This window comes from Seriola dumerili, unplaced genomic scaffold (assembly GCF_002260705.1).
Source record: "Seriola dumerili isolate Sdu_G_001 unplaced genomic scaffold, Sdu_1.0 BDQW01000331.1, whole genome shotgun sequence".
Lineage (NCBI taxonomy): Eukaryota > Metazoa > Chordata > Actinopteri > Carangiformes > Carangidae > Seriola > Seriola dumerili.
The window spans coordinates 5,466,840-5,488,127 of record NW_019174586.1 but is presented as its reverse complement, the minus strand read 5'-3'; the positions used below and the strand labels follow the sequence as shown (position 1 = coordinate 5,488,127).

The 21,288-nt window shown below is 38.7% G+C and overlaps 1 protein-coding gene across 1 annotated transcript in view; it reads right to left on the bottom strand.

Moving 5' to 3' along the window:
• LOC111232470 (leucine-rich repeat and immunoglobulin-like domain-containing nogo receptor-interacting protein 2) overlaps nt 1–16,018 on the bottom strand; it is a 133,591-nt gene extending 117,573 nt beyond the window's left edge. The window contains exon 1 of the mRNA XM_022760008.1: nt 15,997–16,018. The gene's annotated coding sequence lies outside the window, so the exon portion shown is untranslated. The remainder of the gene's footprint in view (nt 1–15,996) is intronic.
• Nucleotides 16,019–21,288: the final 5,270 nt, after the last annotated feature.

Genomic DNA, 21,288 nt, shown 5'->3' with positions numbered 1-21,288 from the left:
CATCAGAATATGGAACCCTGACTGACAGTATTTTTATGTAGCAGAGCTGAGTTGCTGAATTGTGCTCTGTTCTTTTTTTAACCATCTATTATGAATTAGTTATTGGAGCATCATTATAGTCAGCTGTTAGTTGAGCAGGTAACATACGAATGACAATAGCAATCTGCATGTTTGTATGCGGTTGCACAAACAAAAAAAACATCAGATTTATATATTTGCTTCTTTGGCTTCTCAATTCCAGTTGTGCATGGCAAGGTTTTATTGTGTTGGCAGTTGAAATGAACCTTTGGCTGTGCTGAGAACAGCCAGTCAGAATCCTAAACACACTTCCACCTTCACAGCCTACATGCAACATATTCAGCAGATGATAGCTGACATGCTGGATTAAAGACACAATAAAGCCAAATGCAACTTGAATCAGTAGCTGTAGGCTACTAGGTAACAGCCAGTTACTAAAATGCAGCAGAAGCCTTGACCACAAACAATCTAACAACAGCTTCTTACACTGTTTTCACACTGGGTTTGTTTGTTTATGTCTGAACCTGAGGTCAATTGTCCCTCTCTAACCCCACTAGTCTGCTTTCACACTTGTTTACTGTTGTTCCAATTCATGGTATGCTTGTGTAATGCTTTTGTGTGAGTAGAGGTATTTACCACTGCTTCAAGGAAACAATGCATCTGCATGAAAAAGTGACAACAGTGTGAGGATGAAAATGACTGCAGGGAGCAAAAGCACTTGCACAAGCACATTCACATTTAAGAAGCTAGATTTTTTTTTTCTTTGCATTTTTTCTCTTAAGAATGACAACTTCTCCCTGATTAAGAATGAGATGCCAGTGCACGCAGTAAAGGAAAATGAATACTCAGGTCATGTGATGACAACTGAGCCAACACAATGACATCTGAGCTCACACCATCCACTAATTAAGACTCCAAGATGGGGTCCAAAACTAGCAGGACCTTGAGTTAAGATTACTGTGTCGAACTACTGCTTCCAAGATCAAGAATAAACTTTCATGCTCACCATTAGACTGTTGGTGTTGGTGGAATCTCTTAAACATCAAGTTCGCATGTGTGTCATTAGTATATTGTTGTCGTGCAGGCAATTCTGCAGGCAAAAGCAATGCTGATATGCTGTTCTATCAAATTCTCTTTTCTGCCATGCTGCTTAACAAATAAAAGCCAATGTGACATTTAATTAACATGTAAACATTTGGTGAGCATGCATGCCCTTTTCCAGTATACAGAGCAACCTCCGTCTTTTACAGGTCACCACTGAGCAGCTTCACTGGAGGCTGAGGTCTTTGCACATCCGCAGCAGCTGATGAGAAAAGGGAGAGCCTGCATACTTCACCAGCTAAATTTCCTGTACAATATCTGAGCCGGCAAATAGCCAGTCACAAGCTTGGCTCTGTTTGCATACTGCTTCCCAGCACCGCTCCTTCCTTACGTGTTTCTCTACTTGACCCGTTACCTTGCATCCCTTTCTCATCTTAACTGACCAGAGGGGGGCGAGAGGTGATGGCAGGGATCATTACATCACAAAATACCCAGCGGCCACTGTCCTCAGCAACTGCCACACAACATTACCACAACGCTCTCCACAAACAAGCGGACAGGTCCTGTGTGCCACATCACAGACATACGGAGGTAAGGAGGAAGAGAATGAGAGAGAGGAGGAGGGAGAGGGAAAGATGAAAAAGACAGAGGGATAAGGAATGACAGATCAGACAGTGAGGGAAAGCTGAGAGAAAAAAGAAACAAAGGGGCACTGTTTGTCCCCAGGGCCCAAATCACGACTATTCTCATGCGGAAATACGTGACATTTGTATTTCCATGACCCAGATAATGTTTGCTTGGACATAGAAAGACTGCAAAAAGTCAAAGGTCACAGAAGTATGGTGGATGTCTGACTGGTCATTGCCACCTCAGAGCTTTCTCTTATTACAACAGAGGCCTGGCATTTCTGTCTTCATGTGATGGCAATGAGACCCCCTCCCTCACCTCCCCCACTGAGTTTTTTTTTTAATGTTTTTTAACAAACATGACCTCTTTGTTAGTTCAGAAGAGGACAAGCCCTCTCTGGTTTTGTTGCTCACACACCAACATTTTGCTTAGCATGCTCTCAACCTTTGTGGCTCTACAGGGGGTTGGGACATCATAAACAACTAACTGTGCACACACAGTTCTCTAAATACAAATCATTATGTTCTTTCATGTAGTTGGTGATTTGATAACTGGATTCAGTTATTCCAGCTGGAGATATAAACACACATTTTGTTTGCCCTGTGCCCATGTATTGACATATTAGTTGGATAGATCAATGAATATAATAAATAAATTGCTTCAGAGCTGTAATATTTCCATTAAAATAGTCTCAAGGAGCAGTCAAAATTTCATTCTGCCCGAAAGGTAAAAACCTCCCATTATATAGCCAGTGACCTTTCTACTTTTTTCGAGACAGTTTTCATCTGAACCCATACAAGGTAGAAAAATTAATTTCAGCTAGTGCCGAAATAATAAGTCAGTTATTAAATCAGTCCACAAAAATATACAAAACTCTACTAACGCCAAACCCAAAGCTTCTCAACGACTTACTGCTTTTCTGTGTTTTGTATCATTGTGAACTGAATACTAAATATTTGGGGTTGTGGCTGTTGGTTGAATAAGAACAAATAATATGAAAATGTCACCTTTGGCTCTGAGAACTTGTGATGGCTATTTATCCACAGTATTCTGAAATTTTAAAGGTTCAAGAAGTATTCAGTGAAATACTTGAAAATGAATAGGTTTTAGATAGAAGATATCAATTTAACTATAAACTAATAGGAGGCAGAACAAAATAACAGCAACTGCCGCCATGCAATAAATAACACCTTAAGGCATTACTTAAAATGTGCACCTTAGTACAGAGCTACCTCTGTGTACCTGATCCTCCCTGCAGTGTATGTGTGTGTACCTATGCTGCAGTTCAACATCACACTACTATAACCTACAGCACACAGTGTCGGATTAACAGTCACATTTTCAACAAAAACTGTATAAGTGCCACAAGAGCAGTATTGAATGGTATATGCATTATATACTGTATACAGTATAATGGAGAACTATTGGATTGGATCGGACTGCACAGGTGCTGTTATTGTGTACAACTTTCTATAGAAGAGCTATGGCTTCATACATTTACACTTCAGGAAATATGTACATCTCAGTGGAGTTCTATATACAGTATAATAAGACTGAACATGTTGTGGAATGCACAGGCCCCTCTTTCATTTGGTCTCTGCAAGTGCTGCAGCAAAAACCTCCTCACTAAAACAGCAAAAGCAAACAAGAGCGAACAAATCCATCTTTGCTCTCTGTAAACATTAAAACAAATATAAAGGCAGACAAACACAGAGTCGAACAAACTGGGTATGACAACAAACAAGTTGGCCAAATAATGTCAAATAGGGAGCAAAAGAAATAAAGGGCAGGGAACAAACAAGGGTGAGCCAGACTGGCCAGATAATGGAGTTCAACTTTTATTCTGCACAGCAACTAATGCAAATAATGTGTCTCATACAAATTCCAGACAGAAATACAGGAAAACTGGAGAAATAAATAAATAAATGGGAGAATAAATTGAGAACAGGGCGAAGCACAGAAAAACTTCAAATGAAAGAAGAACTGAGGAAAATCAGAGCACAAATATCTGGTGACGGGATGGATTAGTGTAAACATGTTTGTTTCCAAGAATACATAATCACATCATTGTGTCCTGTCGCTGAAGTGATGATTTGTTTTTTCACGAAGGAAAAAATCTCTTGAGATGAAATGATTTGAAATGTTTTTTTTCCTATAAACATTATTGATGAAACAATATTGATATCCAAAAGTGCAGCCACTCCGCAAAAGACTTTTATATGACAAGCAAATATTGGGTTACTGAATTATTATTATCATTTTTATTAATATCATCATTCGATTTATTAGTTTATTTGCTTTGCATGTTATTTCAAAACATAACTAGTTTTTTTTTTCATCTTATGGATCCAACTTTAACAAAACCTGCTTAACTGTTGAATGTATTCTTTAAAATACTGCATGTGCATAAAAAACCTAAATATTCAAGGTTGCTGTTGTTTTACAACAGTATTTTTTAATCAAAATACTTTTTCAAAATGGAACCTGCAGAAGCACAGTTGGTGTGCAGGCATCCTGACAGCCCACTGTAGCGGTTCCCAACATGAGAGGCAGGACCCCTTGAAATGGTCAAGAGATGAATCTAAAGCAGTTTGCTACAAATACTGCAGCATTTTCTTGAGAAATATTTTGTTAAATGTAACAAATCTGACACTCAGTAGTGTAACTGCTCATAGCTCATTGCCATGAGCAAAAAGTGACAAGGCGTGCTGAGAACACATTGTCTAATTTTAAGGTATAACAAGACAAAAAGGTTGGGAACCACAGGCATTGTTTATAGAGAGACAAAACCTCAACAAAATCATTCAAGATTCACACAGTGCTGCCAAGCACTCACTATGCTTTAAAAAGTCACTGCTTGGGGAATTTATAGTACTGAACTGTGCAGAGCCTACATGGCTGTGCATAAGGGAAAAACTATGCAGTGAACATCTCGCAGCATTGCATAAGTCAAACCATCAACTCACCTCAGACTGCTTCAAAGTCAAAGATGCCTTGAAAAATAGGTACACTGCACACCTTTACAACACATCCCACTCCTCCTCCCTGCAGCCACAAGCTATGGTTGACATGGAGTCACACCCTCTACTTCAGCAATCTCATTGCACAGATGGGTTTCTACACATTTCACTTCATAACAAGACTAACACTAACATTTGTCTACTGTAACTCTCTCTTAAATCCTGACAGATTATCATACATGACTTCAGACAAAAAATATTGTGGCATATTTCAATTATATGCTAATTAATGATAATCCATAAATGTTACCTACTCAAGCTTTAAGATACTATCCAGAGAATAAGCAAGATAAGAGAACAGTGCAAATGTTGCAGCAATGTATACTCATGTACCAACTTTACTTTATTCCAGTAATTATTGAAACTGCAGGCTCATATTTACAGAAGATGAATAAGGAAAATCAATGTGGCAAAGAGACCCATCTCTTCCATTTATAAGCTCACTGTGTAGTCCTATCTGTGGACAATTTGTTACCACTACCCTCTGTTGCAAACGCCTCTGTGGCATCCATGAATATACTATCCATTGTCACATGTGGTCCCATGTTATTAACGCCCATCTTCATGGTAATCTCTCAAAGACATCATAGATGGGGGTCCTCTGTATTTCTTTACAGTCTGGCCTGTGGGATACATCCTACAGCGAATGAGCGAAAGCTCTCCCACCTCACTCTAAATCTCTTCCTTGTGCCTGAGATAAGAGTAGAATTGAGTTATTGAGCAGACAGTTTAAGATATAAGCTCTCGCTAAAGGGGCACTCAGAAGAGTCACAATGAGAAGAGATTGAATGGTTTTTCTTTACAAAGGGGCCCGTCTCATCTTTACCATTTGTCTACTGCAATGCTCTGATTACCCGTGGTGAAAAGGCCAACGTAGGGGATAAGCATGCACTATACTAGCTAGAACGGACTAAAACACAACGTATCCAATGTGTAATCTTTCTTTTATTTGTAATGTGTCTTGCACAGGGTGTAAACCCCCATTAGCTATAGTAAATTGATGCACGTACGCAGGGGAGCCATAAAAAAATGTAAACATGGAATAGGGCATTTAACAACCTTAATCGCAATTACAAACACTGCTTCAAAGGTGGGTCATATTTGATTAAATGCCAATTAGCAGTGCTTGTCAGATGTGAAGACGGGTTGGCATCAGCACTATGGCATGTGTGATTGCTAAGCAACATCACAAAACATCCATCAGGCCAAATTATCTGTGCCTTCACTGTGGGTGCATCAGCCAAAGAGACTGCAAAGGTAAATTATTTTATATGCCAAAGGGGCATTCTCAAAAATCACTGCAGAATATGCCAAACAATATCAACAAGGCCGTACAGTTAAAACCATCAACTAAATTTTAGACTTTCATGCATGATACGGAGTAGGGGGTTGATAAATAATGTTAAATGGTCTATAACCTATGACCCATCTTTGTAGAAGAGTTTGCAAATGGTAATTTAATTTTCTCAAAGTTAATCTCCTGCATTTACTAGCGCTGCAACTAATTATTTTCATTGCAATCATTTATTTAATCATTCTATTGATGAATCCGTTGCTCGATGAAAACAAACTCACATTGCCTAAGTTTTAAATATAAGTTTCCGCACAATCCTGTATTAATGAAAAAATGCCAAGTAGCTATAATCATTGCTTCTAAGTTCAGTCTCCAGCAGCAATGTCATCGTCAATTAAGAAAACATTATAGAACATCAAGTCAAGTAATGAACTTACATAATCATTACAGAAGAATTAAAGTGTATTTATAGTCAAGAGGAAGGAAACGAAAGGTCTCTTTGGTACTCCAGTCACACACAGGCACAAGGTAATAGCAGCCTAAATGCACTGACTTCCCAGTAAAAAGGCAGGTTAAGAGCATCTGAAATTCACAGAGAGATCCAACAATAGAAAGGGAGGGAAAAAACTGTGTGCACACATCAGAGCCCTGACAGGTGTGAAAACGGCCTTCTGTAGTGAAGATGAAGAGGACAGAATGGCGTGATGCTGGCTCTGGCAGTTGGGTGATGCCTTGAAGTGTTACAGTCAAAGCATGATGGAAACGCACATCCACTATCTTAAGCATCCATAAACATGACTGTGCAGAGAGGAATTTAGATTGCATAGCTCTCTCTGACGTGACTGTACTCTCCCACTTCCTGTTTGCTTTAAGATCAGACAAGACAGAGGTACCAAGCTACTCATTAATCTGAATGTTTGCTGGAGAACAAAGTTTACATACGATGAATACATTTCTTAAGCCCAATATATGTAATTTGTTAAACGATGACTAAAGCGTAAAACAGCTAATGCCACTGGCTCTGAAGGCAGAAACAGCCTTGGATAAGCCAATGGGCTGAACCTGTTTCTCTGGCTAAGTGATGACTCAAGTCCAGCGAGAAAGACAAGGACAAGAGAAGAGTAAGGAGACATTAATCTGAAGCCTAACACCAATAATCAAACCAGCAAGACACTGTGTCATGGACACAAGACAACCTTGACATGTCTACGATTCTTTCAGACACATTATCGAATGATCACGGTTCAGTGTGTTGTCTTTGACATAACAGAGGTATTTTTTCAACTATAAACAAAAACTCCATTACTTTAATTATATTATTGGGTTGCCAAAATTTCAGACATGGACAGAAACAAGCGAGACTATCTGACAGGATACAATTAGAGGTGAAAAAAGGATTTTTCTTTTTAAGCTTTTAGGATTCAGCTAGTGTAATTTTATGTTTTATTCAAACACAAACCTGAAACCTTTCAAAATGCTTTCATAATTTTGAAAGGGTTCCCTTTTTCATTTATCATTCAAATCCACTCTAAACAGCTGGGAGAAACATATTAGAGCTTGGACAAATATAATCCATCATTTTATTTATTGCAATTATGATAATGCCGTAATTATAACTGTTCTAAAAAAAAAAAAAAAAAACAGAACCATTCTTCAGAACTTGCGTTATTTCTTTCCACAAAAAAATGAGAAACGTTGCACAGACATGGAGAGAAGTGAAAGAAGTCTGAATTTAACAAGGTAAATTAGCTGCGTGATTAAGACATCTATGACTGACTTCAAAATAATGTGTCTTGTTGGAAAGAAAGCAGTACGTTTGTCACAACAACAATGGCATCTGAAGGAAGGACATACATCAGTGGCTGTAAACTTTTCATAGTGAAATGAATGAAAACAGGAGAAAAAGGAAAATTACAAAAGTGTTATCCTGTATAAATCGCAGAGCTTTCATAAACAATTTCAATCAACAACAACAAAATAAAGATGTAAGATAAAATCCTACTGCACTACATCAAGATAGTGAAATGTGATAGTGAAAAATACAAGAACATTCAAGCTACAGTACATTCCCTTCAAAAATCATAGGAACTGCTGGAGAAAATTTGAAATGCATTTACTTTTGAAACCTCATAACATTTTTCCCTCAGGATGTGTATTTTCAAGCTTTGAAAAAACCTGGATATACACATCTTCCTTCTTGAACTTTTGTCCCCGAGCACTCTGGTGAGAAAATTTTCATATAATGCAAGGAGAGACCATTACAACGGTCTACACTATACACGGCATGGCTTAGTAAACCCATGGTACTGTGGGTACTGTGGTACATGGACTGTGTGAAAAAGGATAATCGTGTTTGCATTTGCAGACAAGAGAAGCAAAAACATGTAAGGCTTTTATGAAAGAAAATTTAGAGTGACTTGATTCCATATGCTGTCACTCAGATTCTACTTTTTCTACAATGGCTATATACTGAAAGAAGAAAGTTGGTATTTAATTTCCCTCTGTGTATAAACAGTTAACAGGAAAACAAGTGACAAACGCCAAATTAATACAGGAACCTGTCACACAAAGCCTTCACCAGCTTCACTAGACTTAACATAGGTTATCCTGGATAACTAGTCTCAGGGCTTTTTATGCGCTCATTCAACTTCATGAATGTTCCAATAACGGTATGATTGCATTCACATCGCAGGGGTGTAATTTGTAATAAATAGGCAGTCACATGCAGCATGGACAGCTCCAGATGAGGCACTTCAGGATATGATGAAATATTGTGCTGTCACACCAAGGCTATAAAAAGATTTTCTATTCATGATGTCGACCTGATGCTCATCAGGCCTGCGGTAATGAAATATGAAAGCACTAGTTTACATTGAACCAGTCACTGTTGGCATACCTGCTTTTTATTTTCCTAGGTGCAGTTACATTTGCAATAGTGAATTTCATCTATTGAAGAAAAAAAAATATTGAACTGGCTACCTTCTTTTGTTAGAGGCCCTGTCTGTGGCTATAAGCAATGTCATAATAAAGCCAGCTTGTTGTCATCTTGTTTCTGGGGTGTCACCTCTGACTGAGAAAGCAACATTAATATGTCTTATTTATATGTTATTATTTTTTTACTCTGATGATTGATGTTAAGTATTAACCCTACACAAACTGTGTAGCATGTTTTGGAAGCTGTTAAATGCAGCTGGTACATCCGTATTATACTTCTTATTTCAGTAATAACTGCTATTGTGTGAAATGTGTGCTTCTGTGTGAATAAAAAGGCAAAGCTTCTCTGTCTAATATTGTTTGTTCAATGAAGCCTAAGGGTGGCCATTTTAAACACACACACACACACACACACACACACACACACACACACACACACACACACACACACACACACACACACACACACACACACACACACACACACACACACACTCTGTGTGACTATGACAAGCCCTCCTGCAGACAGCTCCCCAATAAATCTATAGATCATTACAATAATTATCAGTTTAATCTGAACGCAGCATTTGTCCATTTTAAGCTCCAACCAGAAAATATCTCTTCAGACAAACCATTGGCCAGTAGCCAGGACTTTATAGGCTCTGGAGCCGTTTAGTAATAGGTTACCATGGTTACCTCACAAGAAAGTGAGTTCATGAGACCAAAAAGCCAGCTAAACCAGTTAAACACAGAGTTAGCTTACTGACCCATTAATCTCAGCTCATAAGACGGGCCTCAAATTACTTGAATCCTAGTTCATCTGCAACTGCCAGTTTCCAAAATGAGAAGTACAGTGAGCATGTGAAGTGAAGAAAAAGAAGAAGGAAAGAAATACACAGGTTTTCATCCAGTAGGTGAGCCGTCTATGACTGCGGTCAGATCCCAAGGGAGCTGCCCAAGGTCCTGAGGAGAACACAACACAGAGTGGAGCTGTCCACTGTGCTGAGTGCTTCTCTTTGCTTTGGCTTTGCAACATTAGTCAGAACAGACAACTCCACTAACACATCACCGCTTTCAGACAGTCCTCACCCTCTTTTGTTTGTCTGCCACATCCCACTCACTATACCAGTCAAACTCTGCTTTGACAAGCATGTGCACAGAATGTTTTGCAAAATCCTAAAATCCCCCTAGTCAATTATAATTGCGTGCTACCAATGCTCAGTGCTTCTGCTGCCTGAATTGTGTCTGATATCTCCGTCATTCTAGTAAACAGAAGTTTTATCAAACCGATTCATGAGATTCTGTTGAATGTCACTGGAAAATGTTTATCATTATAATGACAATATAATAATGTATCATTATAATGTCAAGTCATGTGCTAAGGTAGTGCTGAGCGTGAAAACTGTGGAGAGAGCACACAGTTAACCAAAGCAGTTGTTCAGCTGCTCATACATATTCATGAACGCTACTGTCATGAAAAATCATATTCACTTAACTTCAACTAGTAAATATGAAGCTTTAAATGTTCTCTGTACTCTTTTTAGATCTTAAAAGTCTTGAGGCTGGAGTTCTTTCTCCAGATACACTCACTGACTGTCAACATTTCATCAGGATAACGATTTATATATGAAAATTTGTTGCACCAATGCTATGGTTCAAACACCTTTTGTCACACATTTACAGTATATGTACTGGAGAGCATCTCAGCACAGTCACACTCACACTCTTCCTCCTTGTATAATTGAACAGCTCGCTGCAGACACAAGATGCTGAAGGGAGAGTGGAAATCATTCACTTTGCCAGCACATACATTTCCAGCAAACAGAGATTCACACCAGCAACTCTCTGATGAAGACTAATGGACTCTCTTTTCCCGTTTTATATTTGACTGAGAGTTGATTAATGCTGACGTACATTTGAATATGACATATTCGATTTCAAAAACACATTGTCCATTAAAATCAATATGATAAAGTGTCTGGTTTAAAGATTTCTGTGTCCAGTATCCTTAGAGTCATGAAACACAAAGGCATTCCGATGTTCTCAGTGATTGTACAAAACTCAACACGTTGATCTCTCCTCCTGTCTTCTGATGGGAAATAAACCACACCGATGTCGACTCCTAGCTTTACTGGCTTTAGATCTGTCGGTCCTGCACACAAACATGTGCTGTGCTCGTGTAATAAATAAAGAATTATCAATGCAAACCAGACATGATTTAGTTAAACATATATACAGTATTTACCATCACCATTTGTGGCTTCTGTCTGTAGTTTAGTATTTCAAGTTGGCATTCTGTGTGTCAAATTAATCTAGTTCTATTTCTAGTCCCAGTGTTTATGCCAAAGGCAGTATTAAAAAAAAGAAAATCTCAAGAGGGATTTACCATGGAAAAAAGTCTTTAAAATAGATTTAAATATACTGATGTAATAACCTCAGCTGTAAAGTCCAAGTATTCCATTAAATACTACTGGTTTTACTGGTATTAAAGCACTGTATTTGTCCTCAACAAAGGCAAATGAATTGCTTGGCACCACCTCTCTCTTTCCTCTACTTGTCCAATGTGTGACACGGATTGCTGTGATGACAGTAGGGAGGTCAGTTTGATTTCTGGGGTGTGCCGGTTTGGCAGTGGTAGCCAGTGTGGACCTCTGGTTACTATTCTCCACAGTGATATGAGCAGTATCCCTCTGCAACCTCATGGTAATCATTTTTACAGCCCTTGGTTAATTAAAATGTCACATCCACTGTAGCCAATATACAGCAGAGTTCTCTGCAAATTAAAAAGGAATTAGGCTGGCAGATGTGGCCTTAATGGCTTAATCATGCCTTTACGTTTGTTCCAGTAAAGTGCAGCCACAGATGAATATTGTTTCAACTCTCACATTCATGAGTAATGCCTAAAACACAATTTGACATGTAAATTTGAAGACAGCTGTTCTGGGTATGTTGAAACCAGCACATGAAACATCAGCATCTGACGACAAGTCAGAAAATGGCATGGAAAATATCCTAATGCAGGAAGCAGACAGTAGGTATATATGCCCATTAAATTCAGTAAAATTAGCATCACACTGGTTAAGTACTCTGTTGGACTCCCTTCACAGCTGCAACCATACTGTATGTCACTCTACTCCAATGGTTATTGTGAAAACAAACTGAGCAGTCTACCAAATATCTGGTATATCTTGCTCTTTTGGAATATACATGTACGTGAGATACGTTTTGTATTATTATGAAGGTATGGTCTATTTCCAATCCCATTGTTATGTTTAGCAAATACAATATTTCTAACTCTGACTAAATATCATTTGTATCATGGATTCACACAGAAGACCTGCTCCAAAAATATTTGGTGAATTAAGCTCAGACTCTGCAAAGCAGCTTACAAGTTAGAGACTTAAAATCCTCTATAGAAGCACCACATGACAACAGTACGACATGGACACAGCACAGGTTTCTGAAACTCATCATTTTCAAGCAACATTTTTGATAGAGGTAATAATTCGGGTATGGCTGCATTAGTGGGAATGAATACACTGTAACAAGTTTCTGTAGTTTTCACAGCATTACTACTGCATAATGAACAAATGCTTACTGTACAACCTGTATACAGCATGTTGCTGTAGATCTGCATTGCATCATTGTCAAAATTCATTGGCGGGTGAATTCTACAGTAAATATATGGCTCCTGTGAATCAGCAGAAACCAAAATTTGTCTTTGGTGACGGTCAACTCAGATGTTTGTTATCAGGCAGACAGAGGAGGACCCGACATCTCCACAATCTTCCTAACAGTTACACAAATGATGGGAGTATAACGGTTATGCTGGACACCTGCCTTTCTCCACACAATTTTGTTGCAAGACCTTATGGACAGGATTTTTCAGCCTTTGACTTCAGGAAGGTAATTACTCAGTATTTTGCAACTGTATGTTAATTAACACAATTTTCTCATGTAAAGTTCTCATGTAAAGTTATCTGTGTGGTTAACTTTAAGAGCGCAGTGAGAGAGAGAAGTACAGAGACACACCTTCCTTAGCTGGTAAGCTATTGTGTACAGTATTACTAAAATGAACTATTCCCGCATGAAACTTGGATAGATTTTGTTATCTGCTGACATTTAGTTGATAACACCATTAGTCTGGTGTAGGTGTAACATAATTGGAAGAGAGTTAAACTGGAATTGCGTGTATGTGTGCCCGGGTGTATGTGTGTGTTGGTGCGTTAGCTAGCTAGCTCCATTAAATGAAGCTTGTCACTCGTCTTTCTCTCGCTAGTTACCGTGAGGCCTGTGTACCAAGTACTGGAGCGGGCGCACCACTACATGGTTATTTTTTTTCCTCTCTCAGGAAGACACACACTGACCTCTCCTTCAAATGTTTACTGTCCATATACTGTGCACTATAAAATATGGCAGCATCATCAAGGTTGGTGAACAATCAAACAACTCGTGAATAATCTCATGTTTTACGACCATCACCACTATGCACACGTCTTTTCAATGGGAGCCTTTGAGGAGGTTTGGAGGCGGACAGGGCAGCAGCTTTAAATGGGGGAGGCAACATAAAATGTCACAAACAGCGGCATGTGTGTAAACATATGACCTGTGATTTTACACTAAATTAAATTATTTGAGCGATGAAAAGTTCCCTGACAGAAACAAAATTGGCTGATTACCATTTATTTAGTTAAATGTCCCCCCCTAAATATACAAAAGTGGAGGAAGATTAATTATAGTTGCAATGTATTTTATTTGTTAATTATCTGTTTTTACTGTATTAACAGCAGATATACGTAAAATGAGCTTCAACGGAGAAGAAATTTGTACCTGATGTCAACCTGCTCTCTCTCCAGCACTGTTTAGGATTGAGCAGGACAGACGTTTCAAGGTAGCTAAGAGCTGCTTCAACATTCAGAGCTGCAAAAACAGTTTTCTTTCTTGCCTGCATGAGATTTCCATGTACCAGTCTAGATTGTTCTACCTAGAGTATGTTTATCTTTCCTCTCCAACACTACAGCCTTTTCCCCTCAAAGTGTAATCCTGAGAATGAATGTAGAGAGACTAAATTAAGGGACCCAATTTGAAGCGGCACCACTTCACTGATAAGCTGTACCAGTGATCTGTGAGAGCACTCAGGGTCTGCTACATTATGACAATACAGAGGAATAAAGCAGATGAAAGAGAATAGCCTGGCAAGAGCAGAAATCAGATGGGCAGAGGGAGAAGAAAAAACAATCTAAAGTCTAATTGTGTTATGCCTCACGGCAGCAGGGGAGTTCAGGGAGAAACATTTTCTTTCCACACGCCGTTCAGCACAGTCCCTCCCCCGACGTGATCACATTAATTTCCAACCGGTCCCAGTCTTTCTTGCCACATTTTCCCTCGGTTCATTTATTGAAAGAGTGACATGAAAGGCAAATGGTGGAAAACTTAACCAGACCCATTAGGTTTGACTAGAAACTTACAGCACTGGCATTTAAGGGCAGGCACTTAAGCATGTTGGCTAGATGTGTGCGACACCCTCCAAGTCATTCTCTGTCATCTCTGCCCTTTGGTAAGAAAAAATTTCACTTTGAATTTCACTATGATGCCTCTAAGCATTGAGAAGCAATGCTGAGGCTCAGCGAAACAAAAATTATTTTTCCATTTTTTTTTTTTTTTGTCTTGACAAAATACAATTACAAATGTAAGACTTCCATTCAAATAACACAAGCTCGTCCACGAAGCTGGATTTGCTTTTTATTTACTGTTTTGATCGCTTATCTTTATGTCTGTGTCTACAGCTCCAAACCTGTTTTCAAAAGACAGGTACTTGTTTGCTAAAAGCTACTTGACTTAGCATGACTTGGTGACCATCAGGGGCAGCATCACAGCAGGCACCGGATTGGACAGATGTAAAATTTTGGTTGGGAATGAAAATTGGGTTGCTGTCAAAACCCAACGTTGGCTAAGTGACATTGTGATGTTTAGCAGATATTGAGTGTTGCTCACAACTAGACTGTGATTTTGGTTACTTAACAACAGGACTTCAGATCAACAAAATATCAACATCAGCTGTCGTCAGTATACTACACCAAATTGAAAGTGGCGTTAGACATTGTTTTTTGGTATCTGTTGTCGCAACCTACACCCAACCAAATATTGCTTGGTTGCTTAAATCATATTAAATCAACTGTCATGACACCATCCTCTTACGACTCATAAGAAACACGCGCCCTGTTCAGCAAAATATGGGCAAACTTCATTGAATGTGATTGTTCTTTAAATGTAAAGGTTTTCACACTGTGGTTAGTGAAGCTATTTAAGTCTATATGTTATTTATGAAAATAGAAAAATCCCAGAGGACAGCTCCACCAAAATCTTCTTTCTTCCCACTTGCTGCAGTGTTTTACAGAAATGAGGACATGGTGGTGCAGAGTCTGACCGTTAGGAGGAATTTGACAAGTATCATCTATTACTCCACAGTGCTCATCATATTAATTGCATAGTTACTAATATCTCAATTTCACCATTTGCCACACATGTGTTATTATAAATTCTAGGCTGTGCAATGCTGAAAATCAAATTTAAGTGCAAGTTCAGGATAACAAACATCTTAATTTTCTGTGATATACTATAAACTAGGGGTAATTGGGCTTCCACTGTCAGGGGACCCAAACACTGGAGCAGATGGCCCAGTGACATCAGGCCTGCTAGCTGAATATTCACCTTTAAATACACATGATTTGCTTTTGCTCCACCTGTGACTCACATAAACAATTTTCATTGTTTTTTTCAGCCTTGTTTTATGGTTTCTTTTTGTTATAGCTTCATCTCTTAAGTTACTTTCAAATAATGTGTAGTTAAGTTCTGTATAGATAAATTTAAATACAGTTGGCGTGCATGTGCTCGGATTAGCATGTATGTGGTTGTTGTGGATTTTAACTAAATATTGTTGGACATATATATTTAGTTGCCTTTTTATTCCAAACTGACCTTTTAATCCAAACCTGACATAAATTAATTAAAAAGGTAAAAATATCCACAATTAACAGATGATATGAATTTATCTTGACATACCTGCAGGGCTTCCCAATGTCAGATGTCCCTACACTCTTACAGAAGCAAGGAAGTCCTTTAGAAAATCCCCAGTGTGACTATATTCACAGGTCACTTACTCCAGGGTCTGAAAGAAAAGAAAAAAAAACACAAATCAGAGCAGACATGGAGAGTGAGCTCACGACTTTAACCAACTCAGCGACCACAAATACCCAGCGATCCAGGATAAACATCCTTGAAGAAATGTCAGTCCAAGAAGGAACATTAGCTAAACTACACCAGGGTAGTAGGCAAGAAAAGATCCACATAACATGTGCACAGTCTCTTTTTCCTTGCCTGGTCTTGCCTGATCATTTTTCTGCCTAAACAGCTGCCAGAGAATGGCTCATTACTCCATCATTTCAGTTGAAGAAGACAGGTGAGTAGCATTTGCAGGGCTCCTGCCATTCAATTTTGTGGTGCAGCCTCAGACAGTGAATGTGCCCTATTGACTGACTGACTGGCCGACTGACACACATTGTTGAAACACTTTCAAGGTGACTAGATAAAACATGCAACTGACTTTTCAGACCTTTTTAGACACTTTACAGAAGATCATAGCAACAAATGTAGCTACATTTTGGGAAAACATTAGCTACTTTCCCTTAAAGTCCCCCCCCCCCCCCCCGACACCTTTTAAAGTATGTAAAAAATACTGTGCTATGATGAAAATTTTGTTTAGTAGTTTTCCACATAAAAATAATAAAAACCTTTGAAAAGGCGCTGGAAGCACATCTACACGTACTTCCTCACTGAGAAGTTCTGGATCAGGCCTCGCGCCCCACCCTCCACCACTGCTACTGCTAGATTAACAGGTGAAAAAGCAATGCGAGTCAAGATGCGTTAGAGGAAACATCAGAGAGACTTAGACTCAGATGAGGAGTCTGTTGTGCACCTACAATCAGCAACTAGTAGATGTATTAGAACGGTAAATATAGTTTATTATTTCTTTATGTTGTTAGATTGTTAGAATGTGGCAGTAGCTGGAGGAGCCTTAGTGCTTGCGCTAATGCAAACTTTTGCTTTCTATACTGACAACATTTTTGGGTTTCTTTTGCCCCTCCCCCTTACGGGATTGGCTCCTTTATTTGTGACATATGAAACCCTAGCTGTCTGAATCTATGTTTTTGGTACACTACAGTTCCAAGGTGGGAATAGTCAGCTATGGCACTGACTGCTTGTTTTGCTCATGATATGTCTTGCGTCATATAAAAACAAGGTTACAAGGTTAAACAAGGTTAAAAACATTATTTGTCATTGGAGGGGGTCTTTAAAGTGTCACCAGCACTGCTTGGTGAATTTGCAGTCGCCCATGCTTGCTGTGGCTGTGGTTCTCCAAGTTGACAGAAGAGTGGGAGAGAGCAGCATGTTCAGTCGACCGTAAAGCAGCCAAAATGAAACACGAAACTGACTGAAAGGTAACCAGAGTGTATGTGAAACAATGGTTTACTTGTTCTTGTAACTCTCTATTATCTTACCAGTTACAATCATGGTGTATAAAGGTACATTTGCCACACCTGGGCTACTATTGTGTTATTTTTGTGCACATTTGTGTGTTCAGAATATGAAGTGTTTTGACTGAAAAAAAAAAAAAAAAAAAAAAAAAACATTAAATGTAGCTCAACCAGAATTCATGGCGTTTGACGGTAGAAGCACAATATACTGAATACAAAGAGCTAATGATATGGGTACCAGTGAATGTCCCACTTTAGGGGTAGCAAAATGATGGGTTAGCAAAGAATTAAAACACATCAAATGTTTGCTGTGAGGCATTTCAATGAGCGTAGAGTCAGTTGTCAGCAAAAACATTTGGCGGTCAGATCCATTGACCATCACCTCATCAGGGTTCTGTTCTTGATGATGTGGCCTTTCAGAACTTATGCCAACGGCTTTCGTGCTCAATATTATGTGTTCACTGGGTTGAACGCTCACCAATAAAATCCATTCCTTTGACTGGTTGAGTTCTGCACGACTTGGAAACTTAAAATACTTGACGAAGCAGGAAGTAGTATTTCATAATGCACAATGTAGTGCTGACAGATGCTAATGTTACTCAACATTCAGATTCACATGCTCCCACACTGAGAATACATTCAGTTGAAGATTACACAAGCTATGAATATTCTGTTTATATAGACTATCACTATACATTGTGCATGACCTTCACCCGGTCACATCAGGATACTTCAACAGTAGAGTTTTAGTTACAATTTTGTAGATGAGTCAATATTACAACAGTCTGTCAACTTATTTAATGTTGACAATTTAAATTACTGTGATTATGACAACTCAAATTTTCTATCTTTTTATGAAAGAAACATATAGTGAGGAGTCAAGATGTGAAGACGACTTATCCAGCCAGTCTCATCCGTACTTCAACTGGATTATGAAAATGTAAAAGGATAAGAAAAATTTAGGCCCCAAAAGTCTTAATGCCAGCTAGAATTTACTCACTATATCAAAGTTCAGCAGTATTGCCTTGCTCGGTGACTCCACTTGCAAAGCCATATTTGAGCTACTTAGATAGGCCATATTTATGGTAGTGACAAATTTACTATAATTTCACATCTGATATAGTTTCCCTAAACTCAAATTGTTTGATGCATACCACCAGACCTGCAAGCGGTGGCTACTGACACCTAAGAAATGCTCACCTCTCCCACTGACATACCACTGTTGCTATTTTCATCCCACCCACTGATCAGCCTAATCCACTGTTGGAGGATTTGTGCACTGTGGTAGAGAGCAATTGTGCCGCGGCAAAATGAGCATGGCTTAATTGGAGCAAAGACTTAATGAGGTCCCCTTGAGGATTATCATCTGTGGCTTAGAAATGGCCCAGGTAGCGGAAGACACGGTCAAAAGGATCAGTTCACAGCCTTCTAAATTGGAGTGACAGTGCTGAGCTGCAACTGTGCCAATCCAATCTTTACATTTTTTTTTTTTTTGATTTATTTATTTATCTTTTCAGAGGATCCTTGGAGAGAGGTGAACTAAAGTGAAAATCTCACAGTGGAAAATATGGCTGCAGGACCAACAGTATTTTGTTGCAGCTGGAGCAAAGTAAGTAATTTATTTTTCCCCATTTTATCTTTTAACCTACACTACTACTACTACTACTACTAAATTGAGCCTTTTTTTAGTAAATTATCTACTAAATATTATGTTGTTAGAACTGTAATAAAAGTTTGAATTATTTTGGCCGAGTAGTTTTCTTCTTTATAATGTTACATAGGGATTTGATCAAGAAATCAGTGCTACTTTACATTATTTAAATGAACCATTACTTGACCAACCAGTAAAAACCATAAAATGTCAAATTTAACATCAAATACAACAAATTCTCACAGGTGATCGGCTGGAAAAGGGGATGTTTGGCATTTTTCTGGATTATATAATTGATTATTAGAATAGCTGCTGATTATTTTTGTCAGTTGACTCATTTATTATGTGTTTCATAGTCGAAAATTTGGCCATTCCTGTGGAGAAACATGTATACTTACTAGTAAAGGAAATGCTGCTGCCACGGTACAGAGGTAAAGCAGACCCCTCGCTAGCTCTCCAAGCAGTTTATTTCTCCGAGGAGCACTCTACTTGCGTCTCTACTTGACAGCCACAGATCAGATATGACTGACCAAGATAAATGGTTAGGCTCTAAAGTCAGATCAGTTCAATCTAGCAACTGTCCTCACCAGGAACAAAAGGCCACACTGTCAACAAGGCTCAACTCACTTCAATGCTTATTCACTGTCTTTTTGTCCTTGTTATGTAAATACCACAAACTGCGAATGTCCTGCTTTTAAAAATTGAACAGGTATCATTCTTTACAGTAGTTCATTTGATTTCATTTATTATGTTTTGCATGTATCATTGCAACTGGATTTTTCATTTCCTTTTAGTTGTTGTATTTTTTTTCCTTTCAGTTCAGCCCTGCAGGCTACTGAGTTTCTTGTGAGCGGAGAAACCCTTTCAATTTCCAGGTTTCCTTAAGCCTATGTAGCACATCGCCATATCCCCATTGGATTTATGACCTGACTTTACATCCTCTATCATGAATTATTTCACATTTCAATTCGGTGGGTTTCATAGTCTGAACTCAGCCAGACTGAAGACAGGGCTGGAGTCATCATCTGCAACAGTATTACTCAGCCCACACCCCAGGCGACGCTTTCAGTATGTAGCAAGACACAAAGGGCAAGTCGAAGTTTGTGCATTCAATTCAAGTGATGACACTAACATGCCAAAGAGGCTTTTAGGCCTAGCTGCATTGATCCAAAGCTCAATTAAATTACATGCACAGTGAGGAGCACTAAGGACAATAATTTCTTGTGCTCGAGTATGTTCTGGCATTAAGGGAACTCGCACTTTCAAGACTCTCATTAGCACTGTTCATATATTTCTTTGATGATACATTCTTAGTGGTTTTAAAAGTTAACCCTGTTGTGCAATGTTAGCACTACGGCTGCAGCTATTAGTGGCTAGAATCAACAACATCGACTATGAAAATGCATCAACCAATATTTTATGTTGACGAATCATTTCCCATTCATTGATTTATTTGTGGCGGCCAGTCACTATTAACTGTCATATTTTTATTTCCTACTGCTCTCTGGGAGAGGTGGGGCTACATGTGCAGTACACACGCCCACATGCATGCACACACCCGCAGAGCAAACAGCAGAGCAGAGAGGCTATGCTGGACACAGAACCAAGTGAGGTAAAGATAACTCGAAGATGACTCGATTTGGTAACAACTATTACTGAATTTTACTGTAAGTGCTATAAAAAGTAAAAGGCCAATAAGAACTTCATCGAACCACCTGTTCAACAAGGAACAAACAGAAAAGAGATTGTCCCGATGGTGCTGGTTAAGCTCATAGTGAATTGTTATGAAAAGCTAAAAGGAAAGCTGTCTGTATGTAGTCTAACTGATTATCTTACTTTACCACAAATCTTAAAATGTGGCAGATTTTTGTAAACTGAGAAACTGGCTGAGACACACCAGCCCAATCAATTCAAATCCTGTTTTAAATGCATTCTTTTGAAGAAAGAACCAGTAGTAGTGTGAGCTGGATCAATAAGGATATGGTAAGATAAAGATAAAGATAAAATCTTAACAATACCCATTCCTACAACTGGGTAATGGCTGACTTTGGGAGGTTGAGCACATCACAGTTCAAATCCCTTCACTATAATTCTTGTTTAACCAATGTTATTTTGTGATTATTATTTTTTATGGCACACAGTGAGATCAGTCACAAAAATGTGAATGAT